The 19,721-nt window shown below is 43.9% G+C and overlaps 2 non-coding genes across 2 annotated transcripts; both read left to right on the top strand.

The window, feature by feature from the left end:
• Positions 1 to 11,346: 11,346 nt before the first annotated feature.
• On the top strand, positions 11,347 to 11,452 carry TRNAL-CAA (transfer RNA leucine (anticodon CAA)). Its single transcript has 2 exons — positions 11,347 to 11,384; positions 11,407 to 11,452. It is a non-coding gene; the product is annotated as a tRNA-Leu (tRNA).
• Positions 11,453 to 11,739: 287 nt separating this feature from the next.
• Positions 11,740 to 11,811, top strand: TRNAE-CUC (transfer RNA glutamic acid (anticodon CUC)). Its single transcript has one exon. It is a non-coding gene; the product is annotated as a tRNA-Glu (tRNA).
• The last annotated feature ends 7,910 nt before the right edge of the window (positions 11,812 to 19,721 follow it).

Here is a 19,721-nt window from a genome sequence, read left to right as displayed (position 1 = left end):
GAGCTATTTGTATTTTTGTCACTGTTGAGCTTTACAGTTTACAGACTGCTGAAACTGCCAATTCTTTTATACACATAAAAGGGTCCATGTGGAGGACATATTTAACTTCGTAACATTTATTTTTCCTGGACTACGCATGGCACCATAGCGCTCTTCTTATCTCCTGCTTTGGCACAGCCAAATCTAATATTGCTGTACCCTCTGAACTTTTAGTATCTTCTCTCCAAAGAGAAAAACTACTTTCCACTCTCCAGATCCAAGGAGGAATGAGCCAAATTGCTACAGAAGTTGAGTCAACCCACTGCCCTCAAATCCTGAGATGTATTCCCAGTGGGAAAAGGAACACTCCTTCAGGACTTTGTACCCCAAATTCCACGAGACCCACAGACACCCTCAGCCCAGCCCAGCTCCAGGTATTTGCATGAATCCTCCCTCTTTCTCAGCCCTCATCCTCTCAGTGACTGGTGTCTTCATCCTCCAACCAGTCATCATTGCTGGGAGTGCAATTCCGTTTCCCCTGAGCCCCTGACAACTGAAGGGTGGTGCCCCTACCCTGAGTCTGATCATGCCCTAGTGCGGCTGACCTGGGCGCTCTGTGATGCCATGTGGCCCAGGTAGGGTGGGGTGGTATACAAGAGATGCGGTTGCCCTTGCTCCTGGCTGGCCCAGCTGCCTGGGTTGGTCCTGTTAGCTTTGGCTCCGGGCCGGAGGGCAGACGACATGAAGGAGGAGGAAGCCAGCCGCCAAGAGACTCGCCGTGGTAAATTCAGCGTCTGCAGGGGTGCTTGACGCGGCGGAGCCCGCGACGCTGGCAGCGGAGCGACATGTTGCTCCTGGTGCTGAAGCAGCAGCTGCCCACCCTCGCTGTGGTTGTGCTGATGGCAGCAGCAGCCCGTCTAGAGTGGCCACTGCCGTGATGCTGGCTGCAGCGCTCCATGAAGCAAGTGGAGCCAGGAGCAGCCAGGAGCCCCGCCCTCCCAGGCACAGCTACTGCGGCTCAAGCTGTGGCTGCAGACCCAGGCATCTCTTCACTCTCCAGGGGCTGGGAAGGCCCCCCCTGCCCGCGCAGGCTCAGAAATGCCTGGTTCTGCTGCCTGGTCTCTCCCCGCTCCTGGTTCCTGCTTCACGGGCTCTGAAATGTCTGCTCCCAGTGCCTGGCTGCTCCCTGCTCCCAGTGCCCACTCTCATCTCAGAGCAAAGTTGAGGCCAAGGCCGGCGCTACTGCAACCCGGCCGGGTGTGCGCACACTCGGGCAGCGCTGACATGCCAGCCCCCTGCTGCCTCGGCCCCCTCTGGACTTTGGGCGCCAATGAGCACAGGAGGGAGGCCGAGGTGAGGGCTGAGGGCAGACCAGCACTGACCTGCAGGTGCCCCTCAGCATGAACAGCCTGGGTGCTATAATGTTGTTCCTTCTGTTTTACTTCTAACTGCCCCTTCCTCCTGCTCGCCTCTGACTCTCTCATTGCATAATTTTGCCCCCTCTTTCTCTCCTTCATCTTCTCCCCTTTTCCTTGCCTCATCTCATTTCCTCCTTCTGTACCTAAAAATTTTGGCATTTGGGCTAAAAAATGAAACAACCATTTCTCTTCAGCCATCTTCCAGCATTAAGCTTCTAGTACAGAAGAGTTGGTGAGCCACCAACAATTTGAAGACATTTCTTCTAGTTCTATTCCTGTTGCATTCCCCTCCTGTTTAGTCCACTCACCAGACTATTTGTGAGTTGTGCCCTAGCTCTCTCTCCATGCTTCCACCCACCAGGACCTGGTAGATCTTACCCTCCTCACACTGCTCATTCAGCTGGTTAGAAATGAAGCCTCCCACCAGTCGGAACTGGGAAACACGGTGGGAACTAAAGAATTCTCTGTCTCCCCTTTCCTCATTGTTAGTCTTCAGTTCACTCTCTCCAGGAGCACCTAAAACAGCTTGTGACTAAACATCCCATTTGGAGCCCTGAGCAGAGACTGTGATCCACTAGATTAGGGCCTTGGGCTTCAAGCCTATACTTATTTCTAGCCTTTGGCCTATATTTAGACTTTCTGGGTACTCATGCAGAGGCTAACCACACCATGCTTTTTCCCCTAGGACAGACCATAATGAAAGATGCTTTACCTTGAAAACTAAATGGACAGGACTTGATCACAAAGCATCACCTCTCCCCTGGACTCCAGAGGATCGTTCCTAACTGCTTACTTGACACATCTATTAGGTATCTCAAACTGGAAGGTCTAAAACTGAACTCTCCCTCCTCCATAATCTGCCTCCCCTTAGCCTTCCCTTTGTCAGTAAATGATGAGTTTTTTCCTTCTATTGCTCAGGCCAAAAAATCCTTTTTGGGGCTCATTTACTTCTTGCACATCAACAAATCCTATTAACTCTACCTACAAAATATACCCAGAATTCAAATCTTGCTCGCCACGCGGCCTGTTGCCATCCAGTCCACCAACGTGGCTTGCAGCACCTCTCAACTGTTCTCTCTGCCTTACTCTTGTGTTCTATATTCTACCCTCCACACGCAGCCAGAGGATCCTTTTTGTTTTTCTTTCTTGAGACAGTATCTTGTTCCATCATTGAGGCTGGAATGCAGTGGCACGATCACAGCTCACTGCATCCTTGAAGTCCTAGCTCAAGCAATCCTCCCATCTCAACCTCCCAAGTAGCTAAGACGACAGGTGCGTGCCAACATGCCCAGCAAATTCTTTAAATCTTTTGTAGAGATGGTCTCCCACTATGTTGTCCAGGCTGCTCTCAAACTCCTGGCACAAGTGATCCTCCCTCCTTGAGCTCCCAAAGATTTGGGATTACAGGCATGAGTCGGGATTACAGGCATGAGCCACCATAACCAGCCAAGGGGATCCTTGAAAAGCAGGAAAGATCTTATTACACAGCTCAAAACCTTCCTTTTCACTCACTGTCAATCCAAAGGCTAGCACCAGGCCCTCTCACTCAGTTTCAACCATATTGTCTGTTTTGCATTCCTTGTTGGCCTTTTCTTCTGCTCTTCTCTTTCCCTGGAGCCCTCTTCCCTCAGATATTTTATCTAGTCACTCCTTGACTCTCTTGAAATTTCTGCTCAAATGCCACATACTGAGAGACCTTCTGAACCACTTGCATCTCTCCCTAACCTCTTTCTATGCATTATTTTTCTCAACAGTATGTATCACTACCCATCCCCACCAAATAATTATTTTATTTAGTCTAGGTCTTTCTGCTGGAATGTGAGCATCTTGAGGACAGATAATTTGTTTTATTCTCTGCAGCATCCCTGGTCCATGGGGCTCAGCTAGAGCAAGGGACTTTTCTGGGCAAGGCAAAAAGAACAAAGACAGATCAAGCACCTTTAGGAAAAGGTACCAAGCTTGCTGGGGCATATGGGAGACAGGGAGGTGAGGTCAGGCTGGCCAGAAGGGTCTGAAGGCCAAATAGGCCACCAGAAGCATTAGGATATGAGGGTAATGGAAAACAACCCTCCTCCATTGTTCACTTTCTCCCGTCAGACAGGACTCCAAAGTGATAAAAAATTGTCCACCTTAGGGATAGAACAAGATGACAGAAAAGGATTCTCCATTTCTTTCTTTTCTTTTTATTTATTTATTTATTTATTTTTGAGACAGAGTCTTGCTCTGTCACCCAGGCTTGAGTACAATGGTGCGATCTTGGCTCACTGCAACCTCCACCTCCCGGGTTCAAGCAATTCTTCTGACTCAGCCTCCCAAGTAGCTGGGACTACAGGCACCTGCCACCACACCCAGCTAATTTTTTGTATTTTTAATAGAGGTAGTGTTTCACCATGTTGGCCAGGCTGGTCTCAAACTCCCAACCTCAGGTGATTCCTCCTGCCTCAGCCTCCCAAAGTGCTGGTATTACAGTCATGAGCCACCGTGCCCGGACCAGGATTCTCCATTTCCTATCCCCCTTTAGATACATCAATTTGAACTACTATTCACAAATGAAAATATTTTCACAAGAAGTAAGGAAACCATGGCCGCGCATGGTGGCTCACGCCTGTAATACCAGCACTTTGGGAGGCTGAGGCAGGAAGAATCACCTGAGGTCGGGAGTTTGAGACCAGCCTGATCAACATGGAGAAACCCCGTCTCTACTAAAAATACAAAATTAGGCAGTGTGGGTGGCACGTGTCTGTAATCCCAGCTACATGGGAGGCTGAGGCAGGAGAATCGCTTGAACCCAGGAGGCGGAGGTTGCAGTGAGCCGAGATTGCACCATTGCACTCCAGCCTGGGCAACAAGAGCGAAACTCTGCCTCAAAAAAAAAAAAAGAAGTAAGGAAACCAGATGAGAGACCACAGCACCTGGGTATAGCAAAGAAATAAGAAAAGCGGCATTGGCTGCGCTTGGTGGCTCATGCCTGTAATCTGAGCACTTCAGAAGGCTGAGGCAGGCGGATTGGTTGAGTTCAGGAGACCCCATGTCTACAAAAAATATACAAAAATTATCTAGGTGTGGTGGTGTGCACCTGTAGTTCCAGCTACTCAAAAGGCTGAAGTGGGAGGATGGCTTGAGCCTGGGAGGGCAGAGGTTGTGGTGAGTCAAGATGCCAGGATTGCACCACTGTATTCCAGCCTAGGTGAAAGAGCCAGACACTGTCAAAAAAAAAAAAAAAAAAAAAAACCAAAAAGGAAGAGGGGCATTGAAGATGGTAGGAAGGACAGTTTTACATTTGCCTACATCACCCTTTCTTCAACCTCAAGCAGCACAGCAGAGAGAGATACTTTCCACTTGGAGAAAGAAGAGAGAAGTGAGCACTGGACTTTGCCTTGGACCCTAACACTGGGCCCACCCCAGTCAAACCCAGCACCAGGAAGGCCCCCATATCCCCAGACACTAAGCCAGTACATGAGGTCTAAGCCTTCAAGTGTCCCTGGCCCCAGGCTGGATCCTGCATCCCCAGGTTCCAGAGCAGGGACTCAGTCTCTGGCCTCTGAGCCTACTCCAGCACCAGGCCAGCACCAGTGGCACAGGCCTTCAAGCTTACCCAAGCACTAGGTCAGGCCCTACAGACTCAGTCTCCAGACACACCCCAGGGTTAGGCTGACCCTGGTAGCCCAAGATCCTAGGCCTGCCTCTGCAGCTCCAGGCTTCAGGCCCACCCCAGGGCCAAGTTAGCACGTCTAGCCTCAGGCACCAGGTCAACACCCTTAGACCTTAAAGACCTAGTCTCCAAAATAGCACATACACACACCCTTAGCCTTCAGGCCAACCCCTGTAGACCTAGGCTTCAGGCCAGCCCTCGAGGATCCAGGTACCTGGTAAGTACGTATAATCCCAGGCTCCAGTGGACTCGGGGTCCAGGCCACCCCAGCAGACCCTGGAGCCAGGCCAGCCTCCGTGGACTGAGGATCCAGTGATACTGTTGCAGATTCAGGCCTCCAAGCCAGCCTCTGTGAACTCTGGACATAGGTTTACTCCTGTAGACTTAGGCTCCAGAGGACACAGACTCCAGGCCCATCTCAGTACCTGGCTGGTCCCTGCAGACTCAGGCTCAAGACCCACTCCAGTGGCAAGTCAGCCCTTGTAGACCTGGGATTCAGGTTTGCCACAAGGGATACAGGTTCTAGGTCCATCCCAGCAGATCCAATCAACTGGCCCACCCTAGTGGATCCAGCTTTCAGACCTGCCCGTCTGCTCATCCAGTCACTAGACCAGCAAACCTGAGGACTTAAGCAGCAAGCTCACCCATTGGCCACAACAGGCGGCCTGCCCAGAATTTCTGTACAGGCTGACTGATAGATAAAGGGTGTTTTTAGATAATCAGGTCTTCAAAGACTGGAATAAGTAGCTACTTCTTCAAATATGCACACACCAATGCATGGAACAATCAAGAACAATTAGAAATATACATCACCAGCTGGGTGCAGTGGCTCACGCCTGTAATTCCAACACTTTTGGAGGCCGAGGAGTGTGGATCACTTGAGGACAGGAGTTCAAGACCAGCCTGGCCAATATGGTGAAACCCCATCTCTACTAAAATATACAAAAATTAGCCGGGTGTGGTGGTGCATGCCTGTAGTCCCAGCTACTCAGGAGCCTGAAGTGGGAGAATCGCTTGAACTCAGGAAGCAGAAGTTGCAGTGAGCCGAGATCATACCACTGCACTGCAGCCTGGGCGACAGAGTGAGACTCCATCTCAAAAAAAAAAAAAAAAGAAAAGAAATATGCATCACCAAAGGGACAAAATAAAGCACCAGTGACTGACTCTAAAAAGATGGAGATGTATAAATTGCTCAACAAAGAATTCAAAATACTTTGAATATGAATGGATTAAATTTTCCAATTAAAAAACATAGAGTGGCTGAGTGAATTAAAAAAAAAAGACCCAACTATATGTTGCCTACAAAGCACTCACTTCACCTATGAAGACACACATATACTGAAAGTAAAGGGATAGAAAAAGATACTCCAGGCAAATGGAAACCAAAGGAGAGCAGGAGCAGGTATACTTAGATAAAATAAACTTTAAAACCTTAAGTCAAAAATTGTAAAAAGAGACAAATAAGGTCACTACATAAAAATAAAGGGATCAATTCAGCAAAAAGATACAACAATTGTAAATATATATTCACCCAACATTGGGATACCTAAATATATAAAGCAATATTAATACAGGTAAAAGGAGACATAGGTTGCAATATAATAAGAGTAGGGGACTTAAACACCCCACTTTCAGCAATGGACAGATAATCCAGACAGAAAATCAATAAGGAAACATCAGACATAGACTAAACTCTAGACCAAATGGACCTAACACATGTACACAGGACATTCCATCCAACAGCAGAATACATTATCTTATATATAGAAAACCCTAAGGACTACACTAAAAAAGTCTGTTAGAACTAATAAATTAATTCAGTAAAGTTGGAGGATCAATATACACAATCAGTAGCATTTCTACACAGTAACAGTAAACTATCCGGAAAACAAATCAAGAAAACAATCTCATTTACAATAGCTAAAAAAAGATAAAATACTTAAGAATAAATTTAACCAATGAGCTCTACACTAAAAACTATAAAACATTAATGAAAGAAATTGAAGAAGAAATGACTAAATGGAAAGATATTTCATTTTAATGGATTGGAGGAATCAATATTATTAAAATGTTCATGCTACCAGAGCAATCTACAGATTCAATGCAATCCCTATAAAAATTCCAATGACAGTTTTCACGAAATAGAAAAGACAATCCTTAAATACCTTTGGGGCAGAAAAAACAATCCCAAAATTTGTACAGAATCAGAAAGAAACTACTCAATGATAAGAAAGCAAATAACCCACTTAAATAATAGGCAAAGAATCTGAATAGACATTTCTCTAGGGAAGACGTACAAATGGCCAACAGATATATGCAAACATGCTTAAGATCACGAATCATCAGGGAAATGCAACTTACAACCACAATGAGATATTGCTTTCTGGCCGGGCCCTGTGGCTCGTGCCCATAATCCCAGCACTCTGGGAGGCCGAGGCGGGTGGATCACCTGAGGAATTTGAGACAAGCCCATCCAACATGGTGAAACCCTGTCTCTACTAAAAACAAAAATTATGCTGGGCGTGGTGGTGCGTTCCCATAATCCCAGGTACTCGGGAGGCAGAGGCAGGAGAATCGCTTGAACCCAGGAGGTGGAGGTTGCAGTGAGCCTAGATTGCGCCACTGCACTCCAGCCTAGGTGACAAGAATGAACCTCTGTTTCCTAAAAAAAAAAAAAAAAAAAAAAAAAAGATATTACCTTCCATCTGTTAGAATGGCTATTATCAAAAAGATGAAAGATAACTGTCATTGGTGAGGATGAGGAGAAAAGGGAAATCTTGCACATTGTTGGTGGGAATGTAAATTAGTACAGCTATTATAGACAACAGTATGGAAGCTCCTCATAAAACTTAAACAAAATTACCATATGATCCAGCACTCGCACTACTGGGTATATATCCAAAGTAATTGAAATCATTATGTTCAAGAGATGCCTGCACTCTCACGTTTATTGCAGCATTACTCACAATGGGTAAGATATGGAAACAACCATAATACCCATCAAGGATGAATGGTTAATAAAATTATGTTATTTGTGACAACATGGGTGAATCTAGACAGCCTTCTGCTACCTGAAATATGCCAGGCACAGGAAGACAAATACTTCATGTTATCCCTTATGTTTTGAATCTAAAAAAGTCGAACTCATAGAAAAAAGGAGTAGAATGGTGGTTATCAGAGGCTGGGAGAGGGGGGTGGAATGAGGAAAGAGGGTGGAATGTTGGTTAAAAGGTACATAGTTTTAGTTCAACAGGAGGAATGATTTCTTGTGACCTACTGCACAGAATGGTGACTGTGGTTAATAATAATGCATATTTCAAAATTCCTGCAGGAGTGGATTTTAAATGTTCTGACCACAAAGAAATCATAAAAGCATGGGAGGTGATGGATATGTTAATTAGCCTTATTTGATCATTTCACAATGTGTACATGAATTGAAACATCACATGGTACTCCATAAAGATATATAATTATTATTTGTCAATTAAAGATAAAATATTTTAAAAAGAAAAAAATATTAAAAACCTGGAAATAGACAAAAGAGATTACTAGGTGTCCTTCCCATGGAACTTGGCATTGTCTAGCAGACCTTTGTGGGATTATCTGTTTCCATTGGCATGTGCACCTTTATTAATTTTTATTGACTTGGCTATTTTGCAGCTTGGTAGGGAGGTAGAGGTTAACTTTTTTTTTTTTTTTTTTTTGAGACAGAGTCTCACTCTGTCACCCAGGCTGGAGTGCAGTGGTGTGGTCTTGTCTCACTGCAAACTCTGCCTCCCGGGTTCACGCCATTCTCCTGGCTCAGCCTCCCGAGTAGCTGGGACTACAAGTGCCCGCCACCATGCCCGGCTAATTTTTTTGTATTTTTAGTAGAGACGGGGTTTCACCGTGTTAGCCAGGATGGTCTCGATCTCCTGACCTCGTGATCCGGCCGCCTCAGCCTCCCAAAGTGCTGGGATTACAGGCGTGAGCCACAGCGCCCGGCCAAGGTTAACTTTTAGAAAACTAATAGTAATGAAAATGGTTTCTGTCTGAGAGCAAGACCAAGGATAGCAATGTAAGTAAAATTTGTCAAGAGACACAACCGATTTATCTCCGGCAAAGAAAAGATAACCCCGAAGTAGAAATCCCAACTTCCATTATCACAGTTTATTACTCAGGATATTAACCCAACTTTAATCTGTTAGCAACCTCTTTTCAGCCTTCATTTGGCTGAATTATTATTTTAAAAGTCTCTCGAAATTCTCCTTTTAATTAGTTGTAACATTGGTAACATTGTATAGGTCATTGACAAAGACCTTCCTTGACCAAACTTCAGTCAGGCGCCTCTGATTCCTGTTTTTGATTAGGCCTCCACCTTGGCCCCTATCCTGTCTTTGGCCTGTAAAGCCTAGTCTTAGCAAGCAGTCCTGCTAAGTCAGTTTAGTGTGAATTCCCCCAGCCTTGATATTGATCAAGTTACTCATTTCTCACCTTTGAATTTCTCACCTTTGATGTCCAAGTCTTTGGCCTCCAGTAAGTAGAATCTTTTAAGGCCTGTTTAGCATGTAGCCCCTACTCCTATTAGTAATTTTTCCTGCCTCCCTTCCTTCCTTCTTTCCTTCTCCCTTACCCTTAATGTCTCCTATTAGTAATTTTCTTTCTTTGAAAGGCGAGCTTCATCATAGCTCACTGAAGCCTCAAACTCCTGGGCAGAAGCGATCCTCCTGACTAGGCCTCCCAAAGCACTGGGATTACAGGCCTGAGCTGCCCCACTTGGCCCATTTTCTTAGTAATTTTCCATCCACTGATCCCCCCCACCCCCCACACTCTGCTCCTTGGCTTTAAATTTCTAGCTGTCTTTGTTGATTTGGAGTTGCGCCCAATCTCTCACCCCTATTGTAATAGTTTGAATAAAATTCCCCCTTGCTGTTTGAACAAGTATCAGAATAATTTTCTCTTTAAAGTTATTATCTTTCATCATTAGTTAATTGAATAAAATCTTGACACGTGGATTTTATATTTGTATGACATTCTTTATTTTATTTTATTTTATTTTATTGTTTTGAGACAGAGTTTCACTCTTGTTGCCCAGGCTGGAGTGCAACGGCGCGATCTCGGCTCACCACAACCTCTGCCTCCCAGGTTCAAGCGATTCTCCTGCCTCAGCCTCCCGAGTAGCTGGGATTACAGGCATGTGCCACCATGCCCGGCTAATTTTGTATTTTTAGTAGAGACGGGGCTTCTCCATGTTGGTCAGGCTGGTCTCGAACTCCCGACCTCAGGTGATCCGCCCACCTCCCAACGTGGTGGCGGGATTACAGGCATGAGCCACCGCGCCCGGCTGCATGACATATATTTTAGTTTTTGAAAAATATTTTAGCAAAAGTCACTTTAGTGAGGCCTTACTTAACTGCACAGTCTAAAAATAGAACTTCTCCACCACTTCATTGCTTTTGGTTTTTCCTCGCACTCTGTACATGTGATTGTGCTGGTCATCTCCTTCACTAGCAAATCAGCTCACCAAGTTGGGGCTTTGTCTATTTACCGTTGTGTTCCCAGTGGACACTCGATGTTAAGATTCAACGAATGAATGCCTGGATGAGTGGTATCTGGGCTCACAGGTAACCTCACAGCCCACCGGGAGGACACTGCCAGAGCTGCTCTGCAATGCGAGTCCCGGGCCTTCCCATTGGACGCTAAAGCACTCGTTAACTGCTGTGTAAACGCAGCCTGACTTCCCTCCCCTCAGGCGAGGCCCGCATCAGGCCCCTCTGACCTAGGACCTCCCGATCCGGCCGTTATCGCCAACCGTAACTGTGTGGTTTCGTGGAGGAAGCGCGGTGGACCTTGAGGGGAGGGTATGCGCAGGCACAATAAAGCAGAAAGCCGCTATAATAATGATGATAACGAAGAAAAACAAAAGCATCCATTTGTCACTTAGTGGCAAGCGTTTTTCCAACTACTTTCCAAGTAGTAACTGCTTGCCAGAGTTTCCCCAGCTTGGGCCGGAAGGGGAGGCGGTAGCTCGTGCTTTGCCTTTCTCAGGCATTGTCCTGCATTTGCGGGGCCAGGCGCTGGCACACGGTCACTAACCCCTGGTCGTTAGCTTCGATTCCCGGCCTGGGAGAGCGCTATCGGCCACTCCTGGCTGCATTGCAGTCGCGGCTTTCTCCAGAGCTCCGCCGGGAACGGGAAGCGCTGAAACGTCGCGACCAGTCAGTAGGATTCCCACGGCCGCAACACGGATGTGACGCGGCAGGCTGGCACCAGTGGACACAAGTACGAGGTTAAGTGAGAACCGCTTGGCTTCCGAGTGTCAGGATGGCCGAGTGGTCTAAGGCGCCAGACTCAAGGTAAGCACCTTGCCTACGGGCTTTCTGGTCTCCGGATGGAGGCGTGGGTTCGAATCCCACTTCTGACACATTCGTTTTATTAGCATTTTATTCCCCGGAAGAAACCCCAGAATTTTCCCGGAGTCCGTTGGTATTTTATTGTCTTCTCCAGGAAGAAGGTTACAACTAGACTACTTATCTTTGCTGCCCGGTTTTCCCTGTCTGCCGCAGCAAGGGGGCTACCTACCAAGGGGAGGGAAGCAGTCGGCATATTCCCAAATGTTGCGAGAAAACCGCATCCAATCATGTTTCTACAGGATATACGTCACAGGATATTTATTTAGTATAGCATATTGCTAGACAATACATTATGTCTTCCCTGGTGGTCTAGTGGTTAGGATTCGGCGCTCTCACCGCCGCGGCCCGGGTTCGATTCCCGGTCAGGGAAGTAAACTGTTTTTAAAACTGCTTCCGCAGGGCTAATCGTGATGTTCCCGGAGTCAGCTGTGACTTGACTTCTAAACAAAGGGCAAAATGCACCTGGTATGCTCATTTTGCAGAGTAGTTACCTGAAATGGACTCTACTGCAGTTTATGAGCGCCGTATATGTAGTCAGTGTCTTTACTCATGATATCTTAAGAACGGAGAAAAAATGCCAGCAGCACAAAATGATCGAAAAAGATAGCTCTGGGAATGCCAAAAATGGCTGGTCTTAAAATTATGTCACAGATTTCAAAAAGTCTCCCTAGGTGTCCAAAGGCCATTAGAATGGCACCTGTTGCCTAGAGGGGCGGGTCAGGGCCGGTCCTAGCTCCTTAACGACGCTTGAGTAATTGTCGCTATGGAAAGAGATCAGGTACTTCTCCCTCACCCCAGCATCTATGTTTTCATTTTTTAAATAAGTAGAGATAATTGAAATAATGCCACAACCAACCCTGGTTTCTCTTTACCTGCAATCAACACTGGTTAATATTTTGTCACATTCTCTCTCTCTCTCTCTTCCAAGGTAGATAGATAGGTAGATAGAGATAGATAGATAGATAGATAGATAGATAGATAGATAGATAGATAGATAGAGATAGGTATACCTTCCCTATTCCACTTGAAAGTTGAGATCTGTATGGCCTGGCGCGGTGGCTGACGCCTGTAATCCCAGCACTTTGGGAGGCCGAGGTGGGCGGATCACGAGGTCAGGAGATCGAGACCATCCTGGCTGACAGGGTGAAACCCCGTCTCTACTAAAAATACAAAAATTAGCTGAGCGTGGTGGCAGGCGCCTGTAGTCCCAGCTACTCAGGAGGCTGAGGCAGGAGAATGGCGTGAACCTGGGAGGCGGAGGTTGCAGTGAGCCGAGATCGCACCACTGCACTCCAGCCTGGGCGACAGAGCGAGACTCCGTCTCAAAAAAACAAAACAAAAAACAAAAAAAAAAAAAGAAAGTTGAGATCTGTAAAACTGTCCCCCCAACTTGAAAGTCACAGATATGACATTACTCCATGTCACACCTAAGAAAATTGACATTAACATGCTGTCATATGCTAGTCAACATATGAATTTTCCCCAATTGGCCTTAAAATGTCTTTTACAGCTGCTTTTAGTTTTTATTCTAAGTTTTTTATTGCCCATTTTTTAAATTTGGGAAGCCTGTGAAAAATATTTTAATAATTAAAAACTCCTAAACCACATTTTAAGTTCTATCTTCTTAACATTTTGTAATATTATGAGCCTATACACCTAATTTGTTATGGTTTTCCAAAGTTTTATTTCTCTCTGGGTACCTTTTTCAGATCTCCAGGCCAAGGCTATGTTATCATACACTCTACACGATCAGACGGAACCAGGTCCATGCACGTTTGTGTTTTCCACAATGTTTAAAATCAAATAGGCCTGTTTTAACTTCCTGAATTTCTGCTTCTTGTACTGCTGAAATGACTAGTTTGAAATAATTCAAATTGCTACAAATATTTATAGAAATTTTCTTAAATAATATTTATCTAGTGGTGGTAAGTTTGGTAAAATGGGCTGTTTGCCACATCCTTGTTCCTAGAACTGTACACATTCTGCTTGAATATGTGTGACTTTAAACTGTTCTTTTTTTTTTTTTTTTTTCTTTTTCTTTGAGACGGAGTTTCACCCTTGTTGCCCAGGCTGGAGTGCAATGGTGTGATCTTGGCTCACTGCAACCTCTGCCTCCCTGGTTCAAGCGATTCTCCTGCCTCAGCCTCCCGAGTAGCTGGGATTACAGGCATGCACCACCATGCCTGGCTAATTTTGTATTTTTAGTAGAGACAGGGTTTCTCCACATTGGCCAGGCTGTTCTCGAACTCCCAACCTCAGGAGATCTGCCTGCCTTGGCCTCCCAAAGTGCTAGGATTACAGGCGTGAGCCACCGAGCCTGGCCTAAACTGTTCTTTTATCAAAAATATTTTGACTGTCCTAGGTGTTGATTTGTAAATTAATCTTAATAGGTTAATTAGAATAGGTTCTAAATACTTTAGGTGGAGGGTTTGTTATTCCTTTGGTCCACTGTGGTTTCCAGTGTTGTGTTCTTAAGCAATGTGTCTTATTCCAGCATCCTGTCAATTATGCAAGGTCCAGGGTCCCATTGTTTAACCTTGCATTTTGTAAAAGAGATGTCTCTAGCTATAAATATAGGTAAGTGGAAACTAGTCTTGTTATATTTTGGTAAATAGGGAGTTGAGCTGACCATGTAACCTTATTCCATGACTCACTGGATGGTTGGGTCATGGAGAAAAACTAATTTGACATACCTGGGTCTGTTTTTGTGACTTTATCCATATTTATTTTAGTTCCTAGTGTTTCCCACCGGTCAATTGATTTAAATTGTATGGTGTCTCTACATCTCTGAAATAAAAGTTTGGATCATTCTGAATTTCCACTGGGCACACTGGAAAAACAACTTGATTTTGTACATATTTGGGTTTTCTAGTAAATTTTTCTAATATAGTCATGTTTTTTGGTTCTTTTTATGTAAATAATGTGCTAATAATCTCTGTCATTTTGTATGTGATTGTAAATGGTCCAAATACTGGGGTGAGTTAGATTGTAGCAGATTATAGGTCTGTAGTCTGTGAGTACATGTGAATATTAATTGTCCCCAAAAATCACATGTAATATTCACATGTACAAACAAAAGTTTTGTTGTAATTCATTAAAACAATACTTGTATCCAGCGGTGTCCAGGACCACCATGAGTTCCTGGAAGATGTTGACCCCAGCAAACAATAAATTTAGTAGGAATTTTGTATGTTGTTGTAGCTACTGTGATGATTAGGAATTGGTGTGGTTTTCATGGTTGTGTCCAAAATGAGCCTGTTTTAGTTTCTGTTACACGCCATCATAGAGTGAAGTTTCCAGTTATGATGACATATCTGTCTATGTTTTCTAGAAACTCTTTGCCTAAATGTGGTTTGTATATATTGTAGCCAAGCTCGCCATGGCTCACTGCAGCCTTGACCTCTGAGGCTCAAGTGATCCTCACACTTCAGCCTCACCAGCGGCTGGGACTACAAGCATGCACACAGATTTATTTAATATGTATACACAGGTGCATTCAGAATAAAGACCCAGCCTCCCAATGCCGTACAGAAGCTTATAGACCATCTTGAGGTTACAGAAATAATGGCGGCTTGGATCCTGGTAAAACAGGTTATGGGAGGGGGAGAAGAAGAATTCTATTTAAGGGGCAATAAATGATTACTAGGGAGAATGATTGGATCAGATAACAGAAATTAACTTGGAAATAGTTCTCTTTGGAATTTAAATAATCCTTGGATGCAGTCATTATCTTGAGAAAGGGTGTGTTACTATGATGGCTAATAGAAGGTGAATGAGAAAGGTGATAAGACCAGTTGAGAAACTACACAAATTTGTAGCCATGTTGTCTCAAGTGAATAAAGTATTTAATTATTCTGCTGATGGCTAGAAGTGATGTTGAGGTTAAAAATATGGGGTTAGTGGCAAGTAAAATTGGATTGAAGTACACTTTCCATTAATTTTATGGAGAATATTAATGCAATGACTAAAAGAAACAGTGTAGCACCAATATTGCAGAAAGTGTGGTAACAAATCTAGGTCTAGTGAGAATTTGGAGAAAGGCTGGAGATTGGGGTAATTGTAACTTTCCTCTTTTTTTCTCTAGTCCAGTAAGTATTTCTGTGTCCATTGGCCACGATGTTCTGTTGGGAGATCATGTTGTCATTTAGTTTAGTGCTCACCTTTGAGTTACACTATTTGTATCATTGTTTTCCATATCTTTTTTTTTTTGAGACGGAGTCTCGCTCTGTCGCCCAGGCTGGAGTGCAGGGGCGCAATCTCGGCTCACTGCAAGCTCCGCCTCCCGAGTTCAAGCGAGTCTCCTGCCTCAGCCTCCCGAGTAGCTGGGACTACGGGGCCCGCCACCACGCCCAGCTAGTTTTTGTATTTTTTGTAGAGACGGGGTTTCACTATGTTGGCCAGGCTGGTCTCGAATTCCTGACCTCGTGATCCGCCCGCCTCGGCCTCCCAAAGTGCTGGGATAACAGGCGTGAGCCACCGCACCCTGCTTCCACATCCTTTATGACCATAAAGGCAGTTGATTAAGGTAAGAGTGGGGGTTGCTCTTATAAAGACTTTCTCTCTTATTTAAATTAAAACACCCCAGGTTAAGAGCTTGTTGGAATGCGCTCGTTTTGTCTAAGGTTTTAAGTTCTCTTTTTCGTAGTCCATTTAATCTCTCCTTATATTCTGCTGCACTGGGATTATAAGGTATGCAGAAATTCCATTGTATAACCCATTTATCTGCTAATGCTTCTGTAGTCTTTGATGTAAAATTAGTTTCCTGGTTACTTTCAATTATTTTAGAAGCTCCATAGTACGCTGCCCAATTTTCTATGGCTAAGATGGTGTATTTGGCAAATGGGCGGCTCGCCGCTATTGCTATGCCAGTCTCTGTATATGTATCCACTGTTGTTATGGCATATTTTTGTTGGTTGGAGTGATTTAATGGTCCTATAAAATCTATCTGTAGGCAGAAGTTAAAGGTGTTGGGTTTGTGTGTATCTATGCTTTAGTGTATCCATATTTCTCCAGGTTAGTTTTACATTGCTCACAATTAGCTATATGCCTTTTAAATTTGATGTCGTTACCTTTTGATTTGTCTTAACAGCCACCTGAACAGTGAGTGTGTGCCTAAATGTCCTTTCTGCTTATGTAATTATAAGAATGTTTGTAGAGCGTAAGCTGCTCACAGCGCCTGTTTAATTTTAAATTCATCTTGCTGTTTTATTATGGCTACTGGGGGTACTTGGGGTATCCCCCATTCATAGTCTGATTTTCTTCTGAGTTGTAGAGGTGGCGATGAATGTCTTCATGAGTTGTGCGGATTTCTGTGTAGCTTTAATTTGGGTACATTTTGTGTGTCAATTGTTATGTTCCTTGTTAATTCATCTAATTATCTATTAAATTGGTGGCCTTTGAATGATCTTTTTATTTTTTGTTTTTTGAGATAGGATCCTTCTCTGTCACTCAGCCTTGAGTGTAGTGGCGTGATCTCAGCTCACCGCAGCCTCAACCTTCCGGGCTCAAACTATTCTCCTGCCTCAGCCTTCCAAGTAGCTAGGACTACAGGCGTGTGCCACCACGTATGGCTAATTTTTTTTCCTATCTTTTGTAGAGACGGGGGTCTTGCTATGTTGCCCAGGCTGGTCTCCAACTCCTGTGCTTAAGCAATCTTCTCACTTCGGCCTCCTAAAGTGTTGAGATTACAGGCATGAGCCACTGTGCCCGGCCTAAGTTATCTTTTTGGTATGCTGATATGTGTCATAAATATCTTAATTCTGTTTGATGATTTATATAGTTCCTCTCAGTAAGATTCGGACCATATGTCATTGTCATTAATTTTAAAATTATTTTGTTTCCATTTGTGTGATTATGGGGCTATGTTGTTGTGACTGCTCATGAATTTGTAAATATATACACATATATATATTCTTTTGATTTTCTGATACTGAGTGTCCAAATGCTCTAACAACTGCAATCAGTTCTGCATGCTGTGGAGAGAGTAATTCATTTGACTCCTTCAGGATTATATGGTCCTGGAGTCTGAGTGCTTCTGCTGTTCAATGGGTCTGGCCTTTGGGTCATGGAAGCTGATCCTTCCATAAACCAGGTGTTTGGCAAGACATTAAACGAGACCAGGACCCATTTTCCTATATTGTCACAGATTTTTCTTGTCTTCAGAATAAATTCTGGCAAGTCTATTTTTGTCTTGTGAATCTGCTCCATGAGAAGACCTGGTTGACCCTCAAAGCTGGTGTCTCCACCCTGGATGTATCCATTCCATGTGAGCAGTTTTGGACCAATTTGGATACCTGTCAGTTTTCCAGGACTCAATTTTATCCAGTGAAGAAAAGGCATATGACATTTTTTGTAATGTTGTTGTTGCCAGTCAGATGCTTAGTGGTTAGGGCTTCATGTGTAAGCCATATGTATTTTTGAATGGGCCGTATTTGTTGTTCGAGTATGGGAATTTTGTTATCTGAAATCCAACCAGTAGGAAAGATTTAGAATCTAATTTCTATGTCCATAATGATCATGTTCTATATTCATCACTCATCAGAACTTTCAACCCAAGTTGTGAATCTGAAGATGGGTAATGCAGTGATTGAAATGTGCTAATGTAGTCTTTGAGTGTTTCAGGTTCTTGTCCATATGTGAAGTCTTGGGATTTTCTAGATATATTGGTTCCAAGATGATGTTTAAGTAAGGTGTATGCTGTCTCCAATATCCAGATAAAACTGTTAGTCTTTGTTCCTCCTGTTTGTTTTTGTCAGCTTAAGGGCTTTTATTTTATCTGTTACTGTGGTTGAGATTTTTCTCCCTTCTGATGACCATCGGACTCCTAAAAATTTGCAGTTGGTGTCTGCGCTTGTGTTTTTATCTATATTAATAGTCTATCCCAATAATCTTAAATGTGTTATTAATTGGGATTTTTTCGTGTTTAATTTGTTCCCTAGTCATTATTTACCATTGTGATGTTATCTGTGTGTAATATTATTAGTGACTTGTAGCATGATGTGTCTCCCACCAGGTTACTTAAGGGGATGCATCTGCTGCCTGAACCCTGAGGCTGAGCAGTGAGCCAAAGCCATGGTGCCCAGCCTAGGAGCAGGGGTCCCTGAGAGCCCAAACATCCCGTGGAGTATCTGAGAACCTTCCGAGAAAAACAGTCTCATTGCTTAAACACAGTAGGCAAAGAGCCAGAAAATTAGCTTAAGCAGTTTAGAAATGAGAGGTGGTGTGGATCTCTAGAGCTATCCTACCACCATCCAGGAGTCCCTGTATGTAAGTCCAAATACATTCATTTACTTCTCAAGCTGGACTTGTCCAAGTCATTCTTTGGTTCTTGGTTTCTTTCCAGTTTGGGGGATGCACATCACGGTCCCACGTTTTTCTTGTTATAGATGTATATTTTGATTGGTCTATGTGTGATGATAAAATGGAATTAACTATTACTGAACTATTTAGATATCCCTGTGGTAATGTTTCGAATTGGTATTGTTTACCTTCCCATGTAAAGTTGGTATATTCCTGGCTTTCTTTATTTATTGGTTTGGCAAAGAACACATGTGACATGTCTATGATTGTATAGTATTTGTCATTACGATTAATGATCTTATTAACTAGCTCTTCTACATCTGGTAATGCTCTTGGCATTTTAGTTGAGACTTTATTTAAATTTCTATAGTCCATAGTTAATCTATAGCTCCTGTTTGTTTTTAAGACAGGCCATACTGAACTATTAAAGTTATTTGAAATGACAATTGTAATAATATCTTCCTTGAGGAGTTCTACAATCTTTGCTGTTATTTCTGTAAGTCCTTCCTTTAATGAGTACTGTTTGGTGCATGTAGCCTGCTGTGGTGTAGACAGTGTTATGGACTTCATTTTAATTTGTACTAGGTTAGAAAATTTTAGTTCCTTTAGTTTCCTTTAATATAAGTTAAAAAGATTTGGAATAAAATTCATTCCTGTAATGTCTTATAATTTGGGTGAGCAGTAAAAAGTGCATAGAGCAGTATAGAAGCAGAGGCAAGAAAGCTTCAAGTTTATTTACCTCTGAGTCCTTCTGTATGAATGTTTATTGCGGGATCTGGCCAGCAGCCCGCAATGCAGTGGGGCTCTCTCTTTGTTCCCAGGCAGATCGGCAGGTTGAGAAATAATAGACACACGCAAGATAGTGAAAGCTGGGTCCAGGGGGGTCACCGCCTTCTGGTCCCATGGTGCCAACAATGCACAGGATATACCAGCATTTATTATTAAGTTTAGTGAGGGCGGGGGTAGGTTAGTGAGGGATTT

This window comes from Pan paniscus, chromosome 1 (assembly GCF_029289425.2).
Source record: "Pan paniscus chromosome 1, NHGRI_mPanPan1-v2.0_pri, whole genome shotgun sequence".
NCBI classification, from domain to species: Eukaryota; Metazoa; Chordata; class Mammalia; order Primates; family Hominidae; genus Pan; species Pan paniscus.
The sequence above is the reverse complement of the archived record's forward strand: the minus strand, read 5'-3'. Positions and strand labels throughout refer to the sequence as shown.